This window comes from Podarcis gaigeae (genome assembly GCF_964106915.1).
Source record: "Podarcis gaigeae genome assembly, chromosome: 5".
Lineage (NCBI taxonomy): Eukaryota > Metazoa > Chordata > Lepidosauria > Squamata > Lacertidae > Podarcis > Podarcis gaigeae.
The window spans coordinates 20,188,160-20,206,832 of record NC_139681.1 but is presented as its reverse complement, the minus strand read 5'-3'; the positions used below and the strand labels follow the sequence as shown (position 1 = coordinate 20,206,832).

The window sequence follows — 18,673 nt, the reverse complement described above, 5'->3', positions numbered from 1 at the left end:
CTTTGCAACGCCACCTTTGCCGCCTAACATGAGAAATTACAGGTTCATGATTAAGATAACGGTGCTGAAATGGGTCAGGGAAGCCTGTTATTATGGGAATCAGTCATTTAACAAGCATCTTTGAGAGGGCCAGGTTCAAAATACCTTCAGCAGTAATGGGGCATGCAAGCAGGAGCTAGATTGCATTCCAACCGCAAAATAAAACCTTACTTTGTAACACAGCGTTTAGTTCCTATGCATATATTGATTCTCTTTCATTTGGATGGATTTTACTTTGGAAGCCTCTGAACCAGCTGTTGAATTCATCATAGTTTTGTATTAACCTACAGGCATCCTCTTCTAAAGACAGTATTGGCGCAGGTCACTCTTTTGATTTGCAAATAGTGTTACATTAAAGAGATACTCTTGTTATAAGACTCCCTTGCTTAATCTGAGTATTAGAAAAGAAAAATAAAGGTCAGGTGGAAAGCAGGTTCACCCCAGGATTTTCCCCTGCTAGTTAAAACCACATGGTACTAATAACTGTTTACATAATCCCCAAGAAACTTGCAGCAAATTGTGTGAGCTGAAACATGAAAAGGGGAGTAAGCACCAGATTATGTTTAATGCAAGATATGAGCCTCCATATATATCTTTTTTTTTAAGCTGTCAAACTGACTTTCTTTTTCTTTAGATCCTTCAAATGATTCTGTAAATTTCGTGAAAACTGCTAACTTCTGAATGTCAGTCACCATGTTTGGTAAACAATCTAGATTCATGATTTACGGTAATAAGAGCAATTTTCTTTAATTGTTTGTGCTGTTTTTAAAACTATTTTAACTGTTTTATGGTACATTTGTAAATTGTCTGGAGACACTAATAATAGGAGGTGATGATGATGATTTTTGTGAAGTGGAGCATTCCTAGTCAATTATTTGTGATTTCCAGGCTTCTTCTTCTTTACCACTGACTCTGAAGCTATCTGCCATGAAAGGGGCTGAAATGTACTATTAAAGATTAAAATGTGCATGTCGGATGCATCCTCTGTACAGCATGGATTCCTCCCTCCACCCACCCAAATATGGGTGATTGCATCAACCTAAGGGATGCAGGTCGGCAGTTCGAATCCCCACAACGGGGTGAGCTCCCGTTGTTCGGTCCCAGCTCCTGCCAGCCTAGCAGTTCAAAAGCACGTCAAGTGCAAGTAGATAAATAGGTACCGCTCCAGCGGAAAGGTAAACGGTGTTTCCGTGTGCTGCTCTGGTTCACCAGAAGCGGCTTAGTCATGCTGGCCAGATGACCTGGAAGCTGTCTGTGGACAAACACCGGCTCCCCCAGCCTATAGAGCGAGATGAGTGTGCAACCCCAGAATCGTCCACGACTGGACCTAACGGTCGGGGTACCTTTACTTTATTTTAAGGGAAGTCATAGCAACACATCGGACTGCAGTCCGGACTACAACTAACAGAAACAGGGATCCAGAATAACACTGCCCAGATAACACAGTCTCATCCTTGAACCCTTACTGGACAAAGGAGAGGATGGGGCCTTGGAAGACAGCATAAACTGAGTTGTTTGACAGTTGCAAGGAGAATGCCTGATCATTGTTCTGATGTATTGGATTTTAAAAAATGTTTAATTTTTGAACATTGTTTTTAATTTGGTTTTTAAAAGAGATTTTCTTGTGTTATAAAACAAACAAACAAGGAAAACTTGGTTGCTTGCATTCATTTGGTTGCAACGTGGTTTGTATGTGTGAGAGGACTGGAAGAGAGAGAGGTCTCCAATTTTAACACAGCACCATGTTCTAAGTTCAGTTCTCAATAACAGCATGTATTGTATGTCAACCAAGTAGACATCAGTAATGGCATTCCTATGAAATCTCTTGACAAGGAGAGGGTTATGAGGCACAATTTATGATTAATCTCTGGCTTTTGATATACCGCTTGAGATGAATAATCATATATGCATGTGATCCAAAGAGAAATGCAATCCAGAGCCGAGAAAAACTGGTGGGCAGATATTGCTGTATGGCTTCCAAAGGAAACAGATTCAACACTCCTTCCATGTTCAGTCTTTATAGTGGTGAAGGTCACCACTATAAAGAACTTTGGGGAGGGACATGAAGTCTATAAAAGCTAAAGGGACACATTTGGAAATGATTAATTGTTGTCTTCTATGAGGTGAAGATGAACAACTTGAGGGGGGCCTTCAAAGTTAAGTTATAGGAGTCTCATGTTGGGTTCAGGCATTGCTACAATAAATAAGGAATCTTGACATTGAGCGAGGGCACCTAGGTGGTTCTATAGTAATAATAAAGTCACAAGGCTGAAAGTATATGTGTTTGAGACAGAAGAATTTAGCCAAAACTGCCTTTACACATGTTAAATTTATATTTTGCATTATGTAATATGAGAGGAGCCCAGAAAGTGGCTGACAAATCCCACCAGTGTCAACTGCTAGTACCCAAAGGAAACAAAACATTTAGTTTTCCAGCCATTGTCCTGCAGAACTGCATTTAAAAGAGATATACAGGCTGAAAATATAAATAGCCAGTAGCCGTAAAAAATAATTCCAAATGGCTGGATTATGGCTGACAGAAGTGTAAACACATCTGGGTTTTGAAATACTAAACAAAAACCAGAATAAAATAAAATCAGGTCTCCTCATCATAGGTACTATAATATTACTATTTTTTTAAAAAATGAAAACAGATATTAAGATAGTCATGAAGTATGCATACAATATAAGAAAAACGGCAAATTTTGGTACTATGTAGATTGACTTTTATTTAGGTTTCATGTCTGTCACCTTATTTAAGAAATGTATGAAATGCCTTTCCTAAGAACTGCTCAAGGACAATGTGAAAAAAATGCAACAAACCAAAGGTTCATATTGCACAACCCATTGTATTATAAGCATGAGAGACAGTGAGTATCAGAGACAAAAGCGAATGTTTGTGGCACAGTGTGAAGCCCATTTATCTTTTCCATGAATCTGAAAGTCAAAACAGGGTTTCAGCTCTCATGGCTCTGGACACAGCAAAATGAAACCCAGGTATTCTCATTATGACCCCTCCTCTGTACATACATTTGCAAACTATTTCCTCCATCCACCACTCCTACAGACCTGGTCTTAGCCTTTTTGCTGCAAGAGGCAAAAAGGTCCAATTGCCACCCTTAGACTGATGCTTTATATTTTCACTCTTGAAGCAGGACCATAGACCACTTCACAACTAGGTTGGCTTTCATTCTAGCTTTTGTGGAAAATAAAGTAGTCGCAAAAGAAAAAAGAAAAATAAGCAAAGGTAAGCCCAACTGATTATGTTTTGCAATCTAATCACTGAAAAAATGACTAGATTTTTCTTCTACTTGAGGACAACTGAATCAGCATAAGGTAATATTATACCACAATTGTGTGAGCATATGTAAGTGGGAAAAAGTTTACTTGCAATGGATTAGCTGGTAGATTTGCCCGTTCTCCAGAGCCTCAGATCTCACAATCAGGGGAAGGAGCCCAGAATACATCAGGGTGAGTCATGCTGGGGGTGGGACAGAGATAATGTCTAGTGGCATCTAATATGCCATGGGGCAAACATGGGTGTGGAGCTAATAGCAGAAACTTACAAGCCAGGCAAAGCAAATTGTCCCTTTCCTTTTCATGTATCACTCCGAGACAAGGTAAGTAAAACCATTTGAAGTTCAGGTCAGTCTCCAAGACCTGGAAACGCCAAGCCCTTTCCAAAAACAATCCTATGAATAGACTCAACAACAAAAAGGCAGGATCTCAGTTACAGGTTTTTCCCGAGGACAAGTGGGTGTGAGAACCTTTAACTTTTGTAAAACACAGTATATTTGCTCAGAGGAGTTTTATGAAAAGTTATTCTTCTAACTGCCAAATGTTCAATCAGATTTAGGAAAAACGTTTGTCAAATTAACTGGCCATTTATTCAGCACTCTTTGAATGTTCAGAGCATTTCAAACCCAAGAAGACCGTAATTCCTACAAACAGCTTTGTAAAGCGTTATTATTTCAGAGTAAGCGGAGAGACAGTGACTGGCCCAGGTTCACCTATAGCCAAGGTGAGATTTGAAGTGGGGGCTTCTCCTCCGCCACCTCCTGCTCCTATATTTATTTATACCCTCCCTTTTTCCCTGATGCGACTGAAGGAGGCTTACAGATAAAAACAAGAACTACAATAAAAATAGCATGGCACCAGCCCTTTCATTAAAAGCAGGCAATTCCCTAAGACCTGTTTTTCTCCTTCACCTGCCAGCAGAAGGATAGCAAGGAGGGAGCCATTCTCTAGGGAGGGAGTTCCAAAGCTATAGTCTCACTACACATTTAATCACCTAGGGTGGGACTCGCCTAACAAGCCCCATCATCAGATGCCTTGCACAAAGGCTTCCACATATGCAATGGAGCTTTCCCACCTCTCCTCTTCCTCACAAATTGAGTCAGGGGGGTCAGGAGAAGCCTCAGAGCAGCACTGGGGAGGGGAAGGTATTTCATCTGGCAAGCTGCAATTCTTGTGTAAATGGAAGGACTGGGATACTGCAATGTTGAATTTCATCCCCAATCTGTAACTCCTAGTGGGTTTTGTTGTGATGGGACTCATCACTATGGAGTACCGCCCATATTTTAAACACATACACAAAGCACTGACAACTCCCATCATCCCTGACCATGCTGGCTAATGCTGACAGGGAGTAGCAGTCCAATAACACTTGGAGGGCTACAGGTTAGTTACTTCATATGCATAAATGACATTTCATCTAACCCACAAAAAGGGAGAAATGGGGAGAGAGTGAAATTAGAACTAGCCCCCAGTTCCTGGTATTATTCCTAGCTTATCTATTTGTGAAGAAGTTGTTTACTGTCTCAGGACCAGCTGCAGGAGTAGACATCTACAGTGGTACCTTGGTTGTCGAACTTAACCCGTTCTGGGAGTCCGTTCGACTCCCAGAACTGTTCGAAAACCAAGGCATGGCTTCCAATTGGCTGCAGGAGCCTCTGCATTGGACATTCAGCTTCCAAAAAATGTTCGCAAACAGGAACACCTACTACTGGGATTGCAGCTTTCGGGAGCCGATTTCTTCAGGAGCCAAGCCATTCGACAACCAAGGTACCAGTGTACAGCACTACAGTATTTTAAAATGCTTACTCGGAAAACAAGAGCATCGTTCACTAAACACACTCCTTATACAATACTCAGAGTCTCACATGCATATAGGGCTGCCACCAGAGAGCTATGGCAGAAGACATTCTGTAAGTGTTTGGTGCTGTTTCCTCTTCCACAGGCACACAGCGGAGAGTCTGCATGCAAGAATAGGGCTCTGAATTTTTTCAAAGGCTTCGTAGACCCAAACATAGCAGGGTAACATGCCACCAAAGATCAGTCTGATTTTGCATTCAGTCTGGCAGTGTACCAGTGAAAGGCCCCATCTACTCCCCAGCTTTAGGCACAGAATAGATTGAGGCAGAGGGCCTCCTCCGTAGAGGCACCCACCCTGTGGAACGCCCTCCTTACTTAAGGAGATGAGTAATTACATAACATTTAGGAAACCTCTGAAGGCAGCCCTGTATAGGGAAGCTTTCTAAGGTTTAAGGTTTTTATATGTTTTTATATATGCTGGAAGCCACCCAGAGAGGCTGGGGCAACCCTGTCAGATGGGCAGGGTACAAATAAGTTGTTGTTGTTGTTGTTGTTTCTAATATTTCTAATGCTGCGCAGATCTATCTATCTTGCTGAAACGTATTGCCCTCCCATGGCACACCCCACATTCATCTTTGAAGAAAACTCATCCACCACTGCCCCTCCCGATCCCAATAACCAGATACTACCACTTGTACCAAAGAGACAAAAATAGCAATGTGACAAACGGCCAAATGCACACTGTGACACGTGCAGGTTTCTAAATAGAATCGGTCATGGTATCCATGTGTGCTAATGACATTCCTCCTGCTTGGACCCCCCCCTTAAAAAAAAAAAAAAACCCACAACTTCCCTCTTAAGGGAGGGGAGTGGCAGAAAAAGAAGGGGGAAGAAACTTCACTTGCTTGGAAAAGATTCAGCAAAGAAAATATTGGTTCTGTTTCAGAACTTCGCCAACCTCTCTTTTTCTTGAGGCATAAAGAACTGTCCCAAGAATGTGACAAGGTTTGTTCTTTCCTTAGGAAGAGAAATTTTCTGTTGCAGCCAAAGAACCTTAAAAACGTGGCAATAGGTGCAATAGCAAGAGGGCTTTTTGCAGGTGTCTTTTTAAAAGTTTGCCTATGAAGCCAGCTTGTAAATCGCCACTTGTACTTGATTGCCTGTGGCAACAATGAATGGCCTTTAGGTAACCAGTCAAGGAAGCTTTACAATAATTGGTTCCTTTTTTCCTTTTAGGCCACAAATTACAAACATACAGATGCTCCAGTAGGCAGGATAATACATTTTTTGCAGGTTCATAAATGTTGCAGAGATTTATTTGCAAGGCTACTGTGAAGTGTTGGCTACTGCGCCTTTCTTCTTATTTGCACTGTAATAAATGCCGTTGTATTTTGCCCACTTCTCCACCACGTTTACTTTCACAGTTCATGTGACTAAAATGGAATGGTATTTTTTTAAAAAAACAACAACACACCTCTTAATGGCTTAAAAGAAGCTTTTGGTTGCAGAACTCCAATAATGGTTCATTTTATCCCATATTTCCTTTCCTGGTTAATTATGTTTATTGGCCAGTGCTGGTACAGACATACTGCAGCCAAACCTGTTAACCATGGTTAAGAACAGTGCTATTTTTCTAGAAAAATAGCTTCTGGAACTCACCATGAACATCTCTCTTGTTCTCTTACAATGGCAATGGCGCCCACCTGAGAAGAGCCGGAACTGAGTTCTGGAAAGTTCTAGCCCAGGAAAAAAGCCCTGGTTAAGAGATTGAAAAGCAGGCTGCACGCTCACACAGCCCTTCTCCCAAGACCCTACCTCACACATGAGCTCCCACTTTCAGCCCTAATCGTGGTTAGGGCTGCCCTACGTCCAGACATAGCTGGGATTCGACCCTTGCTGAAACATCTGGGAAAATTGAGACGTATGGCAACCATAATCCTGGTTAATGATTATGCTGGCACCAATTTTCTAGTAACTCAGAGTTACTAGAAATTAGAATTTGAAACCCCCTTCAGACATGAAACCTGACATGACTCCTTCTCCTCTCCTCTTCTTCCTGGTTAAGAGTTAAATCCATCTTCCCAACCCCACCCCTCATATTTAAACTGCAGGCTCTTTGAAGCTACAACTTGTCCTTTGCTTATGTGACTTTGAAAAACACTGCCTATGTTGGTGATGTTGTATTAATCACAGTCATATGTGCATTTATTCTATGTATGTGCATAAAGGTCTTTACAGAGCAGTGGCATGGCAGGAAAAAAGAAAAGGACAGGTCCCTCTCAGGTCACTGGATATGTTCTCCAGCCTGAGCTGCCTAGAGAAAAAAACGAACCTGAAGCAACAGTCCAGAATTCCTCTTGCTTACTGTAACATCAAGCGCAAGTTCTCAGCGTCTAAAAATATCTGCCAGAAGGACTTTTGTTCTCCAACAGCTTAAGGGAAAATCCAGCTGACAAAGCTAACGATCCAAATAACACACCATTTATTTTAGGGTGTATGCACAAGAGCACACCCTTTTTATTCTGTATTAATTAATATCGAACTATGAGTACACCCCCTGCTTCTGTACAGATGATCAACGATGGAGATTAAAAGACACCAGTCCACATGTAAGCATAAAAGAAAGGCTGGAAGAATCCCACTGTTTTAAAGGCTTCAATTAAGTCTTAAAAAGAAGAATTCAGCTGAGTTGTGGATTACCTAATTTGTGTGAACTCTAAAATAATTACAAGTTTAGACAACAGGTTTTGCCTGATAATAGATAGGCTAGATAACGGGGTTTTTTTACCAACCAGTTACATGTTCTCAGCCAGCATGAAAGAAACCATGCAATGCAAGGAACTGTGTTGGACATTTCCCTGTATCTCCCCATTTCAAGTATTTTTGCAGTAAATTAAATGGCAGCTCACTTACGACCAAGGACATTCATGTACCATTTCACTGTAGTGACATTTGGTATTGGACTATGATCAAACCTAGCCATTGCAAACAAGAGCACATGACTAGTCCTTGTGGCTGTCTTTTTTGCAAACCGTTCAGTACACCATCACAAGATCTCAGCTCCCTTGATCCTTCATTACAGCTATTACGTACTTTCACTACAGCACAGTTTGTGCTTTTGCTTTATTATTAGACTCTTTTAGAATTTAGTCATGTAACAATCACAAACAAATAATCATTTATACGGATGTGGAAATGAGGCCTTTGTCCAATAGATGGCAGTTAGGATATGGTTACCAGATTTTTTTTAGGGACACTTTTCGTGTGTGTTTTTTTAAAGCTGAGTAACAACAGGGAGTCAGTAGTAGGGATGGTGAGGCAAGCACACATTGCATATTGTATAAAGGTGCAAAGCCCTTCTTTTGCACCCTGTGAAACATAAATGTGCAGAGTTTTTTTTTAAAAAAACTGGGCAATGGCACGCTGTGTGCCCATGACTCCCGAGCCTGCCCCGATCTCCTTCCCCCTTCCCCCTTTGTTTTGACAGATCACAGGAGGCTCAGGAGTCACGGGTGGGTAGCCGTGGGCCAGGAGGGGCCAGCCTGTTAGTGCAGTTGGCTCTGGCTGGCTTCAGGAGCTGCTCACTGCCATGGTGCAGGAAAAATGGTGGGTGCCATGGCAGCGAGCAGCTCCTGAAGCCAGCCAGAGCCAACTGCACTAACAGGCTGGCTCCGGGCTGCTGAGGCTGCCGCTGCCACATTTCCTGGGGACAGATTTGCAAATCTGGGGACATTCCGGGGACGGAATTTGTCTAGGAACAGATGTGCAAATCCGGGGACTGTCCCCGGGAACTGGGGGTGTCTGGTAACCCTAAGTTAGGGTATCAGATTTTGTGTGTGTGTGTGCGCGCGCACGCCAAACTTCAGCTCTCTGACAAAAATGACAGAAGATTTTCTATAGGCCACTCATTTTCCCAGGTCTCAAGAGCACTTCTTGCTGATACATGATCCATTGTTGCATTAGCCATGACTTCAGCCTGGAACCTCCGGCCCTGTGTGCTGGTTCCTCTTTTATTCATGGCTACAGAACAGGATTATCAAAGAACAGAACTATCAGAAATTCACAGCTACAGAACAGGACTATCAAAGAACAGAACTATCCTCTTCAGATTGCATCATGGCTTCACCCCCATACAGCTTATTGATTCTCCTGACCAGGGCTAGCAATAAATAATTCCACATTGGGCCTGGGCAACAGTTCTGGTTTAGATCTTGCTGATCTGGTTTATTACCCTCTTGCATTCACCTCTTGCCTGATACTTTCTTGCATCCTGTTCTTTTCAGATGGAATCCTGGCAAAGAGTGACTTGGATTTGGGCTCCTACTTTCTGAAAATACCTCCTTGAATCTCAAGCCATCTGCTCATCCAGCTCCTCAGCAATTATGACTCCTGATCCTGCAGTTATTCACATCTGCCTGCCACCCAGTGTCAACTATCCACTCTTAAAATGATGGTCCTGAAGTCATCCGTTCCGTTTCTTATGCATTTATACATGTCTTCCTTGAACTTTTACAAAAGCTCCTTTTCAATTTTTTGTTGAGGTTTACAGATCGGTTTTTCCCCCTATAACTGGGTGCAGCTCACATTCCCAGATTGTTCAGCCTTTGCCACCTACTCTGTTCTGGACCTCTCCAGTTCAGCTTTTGGGGCCCTCCTTCTCTTTCCTTTGCTTCTTAATAAAACTTCATAGATCTCTGTTTGGTTGTATCAAGTCTCAGGGGAGTCCTGCATTGCTTCTAAAAGTTTTGAGCTACAGAATATTGTCAGGCCTCCCAGATTTAGTCAGCCATGAGTAGGGCTAGTCCTAGAGAAAATTATGTCCCAGGCATGGAGTTGCCAATTTGATCATCCTTTCTAATACTGTATTTTGCATTGCATTGGTAGACCATTTCACAATTCTGATGCACCATTGACATGTGTGGGTGATCCCTAGCATATAATAAATTTGCACACAGGACAATCTCTTACACCCACTCACCATTTGTTGAATGGGCACTGATGCTGTAAATTTTCCTAACAATAATAATGGTGATGGTGATGATGAAGTAGCAGTAGTAGGAATCTTAACACAATGCTGGCCTTGCAGGCCAGTGCTGCCAGCTTAGCAAGTAAAGATGAAGTGTTTGTATATTTTTGCTCATCTATTAAACAGAACTTGAGCAGGTAGCCTGTGACAGACACTTCAGTGCCTGGAGCCCCACATCCAGTATCCTCAGTTGGTAACTTGCCGCTAAATCCAGGTTTGCCCATAAGATAGTGGCCAAGGCTACCATTTTAGCACCTGCATGCATCCTCCTGATTAAAGACTGCCATCAACAAAACTAACTAACATCAGACTAAAAGACTAACATCAACAAAACTAAAAATACAGTGCGAAGTTCCGTATCCAATGTGTTTCCTCCATTATTTTTATTTATTTCTTGCTCATTATTGTCATAGGAATAATGATTCCAAATTACATTTTGTGCAATTCATCATTATTAAAGCAAACCTTGCTTGAATGAAAATCAAATTAATTCATTCCTAATAGGAGTGCCTCCAATTTCAGGTGAAGCCAATCAGATGAGCGGGGTAAAAAAAATCACCCAGCAAAGGCTTAAATACCTAATAGGAGATGAGAAATCAAACGGGAATTAATGTGGAGAAAACATAATTAAAAGAAAAACCTTGATTGAATTTAGACAGAATTGACATAACAGTGCAAATTAACTTTGTACAAAAAAGTATTCACTGAGAAAGCAATAAAAAAGCATTTCATTATTAATCTATATTCAAACAATAGAGCTGGCTTAATGTGAAACATAGGGTTTAATAGCCACAGTTTACAATGGCTGTCAGGAGTTGATGTTAACATTAGGATACCTAAATATCAGGAAATGAATCGTTAGAAATTGTATCATTAGAGGATTCTAGCAATGACAAACATATTTAAGAAGGATGTTGACAAGCTAGAACGTGTGCAGAGGAGGGCAACCAAGATGATCAAGGGTCTGGAAACCAAGCCTTATGAGGAATGGTTGAAGGAGCTGGGTATGTTTAGTCTGGAAAAGAGGAGACAGAGAGGAGATATCATAGCCATCTTGAAATATCTAAATGGCTGTTGCATGGAAGATGGAGAAAGCTTGTTTTCTCCTGCTCTGTAGGGCTGCTGCAACAAACAGCTGTACAAGTCTTTGGGAGGCAGAGATACAAGAGGGAATCAGAGGAGGGAAGGAAGGAAAGAGGGACAGAGGCCAGTGTTGCCCGCAGCACCCCTGACCATCATTGAAGGCCCCCCTCCAGGGTACTATAGAACACTGGTTGAAAACCACTGGCGTAAAGGAAGGACATAAGCTGGAGCTCCTAGCCTTCCCCAAACTGTTACAGTAGATATTGTGGACTTAAGAAACCCCCATCAGCCCCAGCCAGTGGGTCTATTTTAACTGGCAGTGGCTCTCCAACATCTTAGGCAGAGGACCTTCCCAGCTCTGCCACCCAAGATCCCTTAACTGGAGATGCTAACAAAAGTTCAAGCATTAAAGGTTTGCACTACTTAAAAACAAATACCCAGAGTTTAATAATGCTTCAGGGAAACTAGTGCAGAGAGTGCTGTGTTGCATTTTAAAATGCATAACAGTTTCAACTTTAAACTGTTCATAGCATTGGGACTACACTGGGGTTTCCCCAAGTTAAATATGCAAATCCTGAAGGGAAGACACACATCCTTAAACACTCAGAAGGAACATGAGCTCACGCTAACACACCCACCCCTCACTGCTTTTCACTTAATGTGGTTTCTACAGGAAGCACTAGAACACCAATGATGGGACCTGTATACTGTCAAAAATGTGAAGTGGCCCTTTTGGGGGCTGTAAAAGCAAAATATTTAGAGCCAGCCTCACATCTACACAGCTTCCTCCAGGTCCATTTTGTGGGAGACTGTCCTGCTGCTGGTGGAACAGACTTCCCCATCTTATTGTCACCTTGATGCTTCTGCTCAAGGCCAGGAGGAAGAAAGGATTTGATGCTGCAGAAGTAGGAAATTACTTGCCATGTGGAGTGTGAAGCAATTGTTTTGCAGCTGATAGAAAGGGCTGTTCTCAGATAATCAGTGTAATTGTAATGGGAGGCAAGGAAGATGGGAAGGACAACATCCTGCCTCAAGACACAGGTAAACTGCAATCTGTGTGAATTATAATTCCATATATATATCACATTGCATGCACATATCTACACCACATTTGGTTTAAGAATAAATCCTCAACCCAGGTATAAACTTACAGAGGGTGCTCCAGTTATGTGAAAAGTAAGTTTTTCTCTGTTCAGTGCTTTACAGATCACACAAACAGAATGGTTTCTATTGAGGAATGAGGCTTAGCATTACAAACCAAGAAAGAGACAGATAAGAAGTACAGTCAACAGGCCTGGACACCACCCTGAGAGCAGGGAATCCCATAGGGTTCATTTGCACCTCCTCTAGTGTGGTTTTCCACAACGGGGGCTCGGAACTGATGTTGTCCTTAGAATCACTCTAGAGAGATGATCTCAGGAGAAGGGAATCATCGCTAGCAGTTCCAGGAAGAAGATCAACACGCCAGAGAGCATGTTGCTCTCAGTCATCTTCCTTTTATAACATGATGTATTTATACCCAAGAGAGCTCTGCTCACATGCGGCAACACTCTGGGTCAGGCAGCAGCCTCTGTCTCCAGTCAGTTTAAATGCTAAGGCAGAGAGAAATGATAGAAAGCCAAGATCCTCCTGACACATATGGCAGCTCTCTTTTATAAGCAGAAAGGTCATGCAAGAACACAGAATGATTTGAGGTTCACATACAGGAAAGATTACTGACTGCTTTTTAAAAGTGTTGCTCAAGTCAGCTAACACATTTATATGCTAATTCGAAAGTGGGCTGTCCTCTCCTGGGCTTCTTTGGGATAAAGAGTGGGATAAACATTTAATAAATAATGAAAAGGACAATAGCTGCACTAGTAAAAGAGCCGTACAAGTAGCTGCTACATTCACTAATAATAAGGCCAACTAGGGCTGCCAACAGGTGGGTACACAGACTCTTTGCTTTCCAAAAAAGAAAAAAAAGAAAAAGGAAATCAAACAATTCTAATGAAAGTTATGAAACAAAATGTGGAGACAACTCTCAGGCTTCATCAAGCAGCACCATTGCTAAGGACACTTGACCACTGCTGCTAAGAATTTGAGAAAGGAATGTTGAGAGGAAGGCCCTTCCAGAGCAGGAGAAAAAAACACCAGAAACTGCTTGTTGCTGCTAGCTGAACAGTGGATGGTGGAAGATACTGGGGCGTGTTTGTTTAAGCACTTTCCTCATTCCTACGTTATTTTGTTCACACACACCTCAAATGCCCTGCCTTTACGGAAGAAAACACAACTGGCTGGCTTTGTACGTTTTACTTGGAAGTAACTCCCTTGAAATAAATGAAGTTTCCTTCCGACCAAGAAAAAATATTGATATTGCAGCACTCGCCCCCTGACTTTCCATGTCTCTCACATAGCCACTACCAGTCTGTCATCAAAGGGCTGCTATTTGTTAATATGCAGTCACCACAAAATAAAAATATGTACAACCTTTAAAAGATATCTGAAGGCAGCCTTGTATAGGGAAGTTTTAAATGTTTAATTATGTTTTATTATGTTTTTTGTATATGCTGGAACCCGCCCCGAGTGGCTGGGGCTACCCAGTCAGATTGGTGGGCTACATTTTTTAAACAGCACGAGTTTTTGTGCATGGGACCCGATCCACATAATGTGTGCTGATCCCTGGAAATCCTGTTAGACTAGAGGTCAGCAACTGACAATCTTTGAGCCATATCTGGCTCCCTGAGATACTGCCTAGACTACCTGTTGCCAATCCAAAGAGGAAAACAGGATGTGGAAGCAGTACAGATGTGGCAAGCCCCTTTGAGAGTTGGAATCTAGCCTCTTTGCCCTTCACTATTCATATCCTTCCAAAAGTGGCCCTGCATCTCTCTCCCTGGAGTCTTTCAAATAAAACATTTGAAAGGGATGTAGTGCATCCCATCCAATTACTCAACTTGTCAAAGCATCTCCTGACATGTCCAGCTTGCTGTTCCACAAGTTGATGTTATTGCTTTTGCTCTCTCATGCATCCTGGTAAAAGCCCTAGCCCCCTTCTTCACGGCAGCTCCTTACAGAACTCAAGATTCTCTGTACTGTCCTTAAAATACAGTATATTTTTTATTCTATTTAGAAATGTGCACATTTACTCCGAATGGCTAAGCACAGTTCCTTCCTCCTGCAAAAAAAAATGTGATCTTTATCTTCCTTAAAGCACAGATTCTGCATGGAAATTATGTGAGCTCAAGAGTCCTGAGAGTGTAATTGCTCACAACAAATGAACAGCTAAAAATCCAGGCAACCTAAACAAATAACATGAAATATTTGCTTTGCTAAATATCAACATATTAATAAGCAAGCACACAATCTGTTATGGGCTGTGAGGAATTTCTCCTCTTTGCTGAGGCTGAGAGAGAAAGACAAACTACCCGACAAAATTATGTTTGGGAAATTCTTATCTAGAAAAAAATATACATGTTCAGATTGTACTGCTAGAAGGATAGTCACCTGTGGCCATTTGTGAGGTGGCCTTTAAAAAACTGCATCTTTGTGGGGGGAAAGGTTGTCAAAACGAAAACATTAAAGGGATGGCAACCGTTGATAACGTGCGAGTACCGTCTTATATCCAAGAGGGTGCTGACCATCTAATCCCAAGATATATCCCAAGATGAAATAGACAGTTAAGGACCCTTAATTATTCTGAATCTTTTTATTCGGTTAAATAAGATTCTGGTGCTACTTCGATTAATTGTTGTATGAATCAGCAAAAAAAGTTTCAAGCATTAATTGGTAGTTCAAAAAACCAAAGTTTCAGTTGATTAATCAGTGGGGGTCATTTTTAATCTGTGGGACTGAGAGTTAAGGGCATTATTTTACGACTATTTTACTGCTACTATTACAGGAAATTAAATGGAAAATGCTAGGGGCCTTTCCACCTAACCATTTGTGGTTGCTCTTTTGTTTAAACTGCAGACTCATATCTTCTGTTTCTAAAAAAAATAAAATAAAATATGCAAATATCTGTAAATTTAAATCTGATTTTAATCAGATAAAGAGGAAACAATGATTCAACTAAAATTGTTTAATTGGATGACTGCCCTAATAAATGCACAGAAGATTGTGGCAAATATTGGGTTATGTAAGAGTTACCAACCTTTTAACCAGAGCACCATTTCAGCCACACAGAATACCCTATGCTGTAGCATAACTTTTGTTGATCTTACAAATTGTTAGAAATTCTAAAAAAAATCAACTTTTATGTCATGTGGATTCTGTATCAGCACAAAGCTGGTACAAAGCTCCTATTGCAACAGATGGACCTGTCACATCAGCTGATTCTTAATTCCAACAGATCCATGTTTTAAACTCATTTGTGGGTACTTTAAGGACACCTATCTTCATAATTAATATAAAAAAGTACACAAAATGTGCTATACAAGCTACTCTTGGGATTAGAAATTTTACCGCAACATGGCTTTGCTGAAATATGGGGGACTATGTTTAAGTACTGGTACATCAATTGTTGTGCTACAAATCAGTAACTACAAGGGCAAAGCATCACTACCACAAGGGCCTGCATCAGGTGAACACACTTGGAAATGCAGTGACAACCTTTATAAAAGAAACAAAATATTGCAAATAACTAATTTAAATTGTGAGTGGAGGAAGGAAGAAGGGAATTTTAAAAACTCGGTGGATTTCACAAGATGAAGACTCGGGATTTTCGGCAAGGGAATGATTTTGTGGCTCACCCCCTCCACCAGTGTACCCCCTCACATTTGTGGGGGGTGGGGGTGGACCAGCACCTTCCCCCTAGAGACATCTGACCTAATGATTACTCCAGGAGACAAGAAGCTAGATAGAATATGTGGGCAATTGCTTAGCAGCTATCCTCTTTTGCTTCAAGGTAACCTAGGCCATCTATTTATCTCCCTACAGCCTCTAACAACCATCTGTGTGCTGCTATCCAGTCCTCTCCACCCAAGCATGAAGATGACTTAATACTAAACCACAGGAGCCAGCATTTCCTTACCCTTCAGTGGCTCATTCCTGAAAGTTATCGCACAGCTCCAAACAAAGGAGTGATGACAACATCAAGAAGTCAGCTTCCACAGAAGTTGATATTGAAAATGAGTGTTCTGTTCCTAGCTAAATTAGCCCTTTTAAGATTCTTCACCAATGAACTTCATTCTATTGACTCCCTTTTTCTATCCCCTCTTTTGCACTAGGGCTACAAATCTATCCTTTGTCTTCATTAGGAAGCAGACAGATGTTCAACTACACTAGCCATGTTGAAGAAAGACACGGGATAAAGAGATAGAATTGCCTTTCATGGTTAGACCAAGGTTCACTTCCAGTTTGTGACAAACCACTGTTTGTCATTTTGCCTCAACACAGCAAACTGTTTTGATATCAAAGCAGGATCTCAAAGCAGGTTTTGGACCCTGACTTGTAAAAAAATTCCTTCATACATGAAGCAAGGGGGGGAAGTGCAGAGAGTGAACAAGCACCAGGGCTCTAGTTCTCATGGTGATTTTTATTCCAAACATCCAACACTCAAACATGCAAGTTGTATTCAGCTGTCATAGTTAATAACCATAGCTGGCTCCAGATGACAGTGAGATCAGGCTTTTCCTGAGATTCCAAGACCAGTAAAGGGCCCTCTGTCCTATTTTTTCTTTGCATGGTGCAACCAAGCGGGTTGGAAGCAAAAGAAAGAATTCAACTCATGTCCCCTGCTTCTTACCAGTTAAGGAACCCCACTGAGGGTGCCTTGTGTTAAGACCACCAAAGTCCTAGCACTGCCTAAAAGCTGCAGATAGACCTACTCTCCATGAACCTGCCTAATTCTTATACAGCAGATACTTTCAAACAAAATTCGGAAGGTCAAAAAGTTAATCAAACAACACCAACAGTTGCTGCAACCATATTTCTGTAAAATAGACCCTACCTGTCATAATGAAAATAAACTCTCATAATCCACAAGGGACAACATAATACAGACACCTCCAAATTCTGAATTGTCGGTTTTTCATAGTGCAAGTGGAAATTTTACCTTTAGGTGGTTCAGCATTTAGGAACAAATTAACTGCTGGTCTGATTAATCTCTCACTCAATACCAGTGGTAAGATGGCAAACTCCCCAGGCTTGTTCTGCGAGGAGAAAAGTAGAACAAAATTTCTGATAAATTATCACATTTGTACCATGCTCTCCCACTCAAGGAGATGAGAAGAGCGTTTTAGCCTCCCAACAGACTTGGGAGGTAGCTTAGGCAGAGACAGTGATTTGCCCAAACACAAGAGGCAGTGATTCATTCAGTGAACCTTGCAGCCAAGTAGAGCTTTGAACCTCCCGGAAACATTGAAACAGAGCCCTCTAGCTATAACACACTGGCTGAAAGTTCTTCTTTGCTCAGTGGCATTCATATAGAATGTTTCTCAGAAGGATTTGGCAGAGACTGTCCTCTTCCCATGTGCGCAACCTAAACCTGTTCCAAAGAGTTGGAGGAACCCCCATAATAGATTTAAGGGGTGTGCGGGAAGACGAAATTTCTTTGTGTGGCCAAAAGTCCTTGCACTAGCAGAAGCACATTGCTGAACACCGCTCAGGGCTTTTGCACCTCCATCAACTCTGATGGTTTCTAAGCACATGAGCAGTAAAGCAGCTCACCAATGCAGAACCACTGCGCTACCTTCTTATTTAACTGATCTAGTATTTGATTTAAATAAAAAAACTCCAGTGTCTGACAGAAGGCCTAAATCAAACTGACAACGCACAAATGGAATTTCTCATCTTTGGGCATATGTCTAGATTTGCTTTAAGAAAAAACATTCTGGAGGAAACAAAACTATTAGAAGCTAGTTGAGAATACCCAAGTTCCTTCCATTCAAGGTGATGAAATTCTCAGAACTGCAAACTTTAACCAGTAGGTTAATTGGTTAAACGGCAGAGAATAGGTAGGTGGCTATATCAGTATGGCACAATTTGTTGCTGATTTCACACTATGTTGCTGCTGGGGATATACTGTAACTGTAATATAGAATGAAAAAAGAAATGCTAAATCTAACCCTTCTTTAGAGGAAAGGGTAAGTGGCAGATTTTATTCACTTGCAACTATGTTAACACTTCCTTCAGCGTCTCAAAAAGACAGCCGCATCAAAGATTTGGGTTAGAGGCTCATTTAAATTTAATCAATCAGTTCAGAAGGTCATGATTACTCAACTAAAATTCATAAATTGGTTGACTATATCTTAGTTTGGCGTGTGCATCTGCACAATGAAAATGCTAAGGCTCAAGAATTTGTAGGCATCTGCATTTTGAAAGAATTAAATACAGAAGAATCTAGGAGGTATGAATGTCGCTCCTAATACAATTCTGCCACTTCTGTACTTCTCTTGCCTTTGAATGCTAAAACATTCTCTTGCCAACTCTCAGCATAGCTGCCTTTCCATC

At 41.4% G+C, this 18,673-nt stretch overlaps 1 protein-coding gene across 15 annotated transcripts in view; it reads right to left on the bottom strand.

Moving 5' to 3' along the window:
• ZMIZ1 (zinc finger MIZ-type containing 1) overlaps positions 1-18,673 on the bottom strand; it is a 377,100-nt gene that overhangs the window by 235,159 nt on the left and 123,268 nt on the right. For 14 of the 15 annotated variants that reach the window (XM_083738291.1, XM_083738293.1, XM_083738280.1 and 11 more), the window contains exon 3: positions 17,277-17,373. The exons of the other annotated variant lie outside the window; for it this stretch is intronic. The gene's annotated coding sequence lies outside the window, so the exon portion shown is untranslated. The remainder of the gene's footprint in view (positions 1-17,276; positions 17,374-18,673) is intronic. 15 annotated transcript variants of the gene reach the window in all.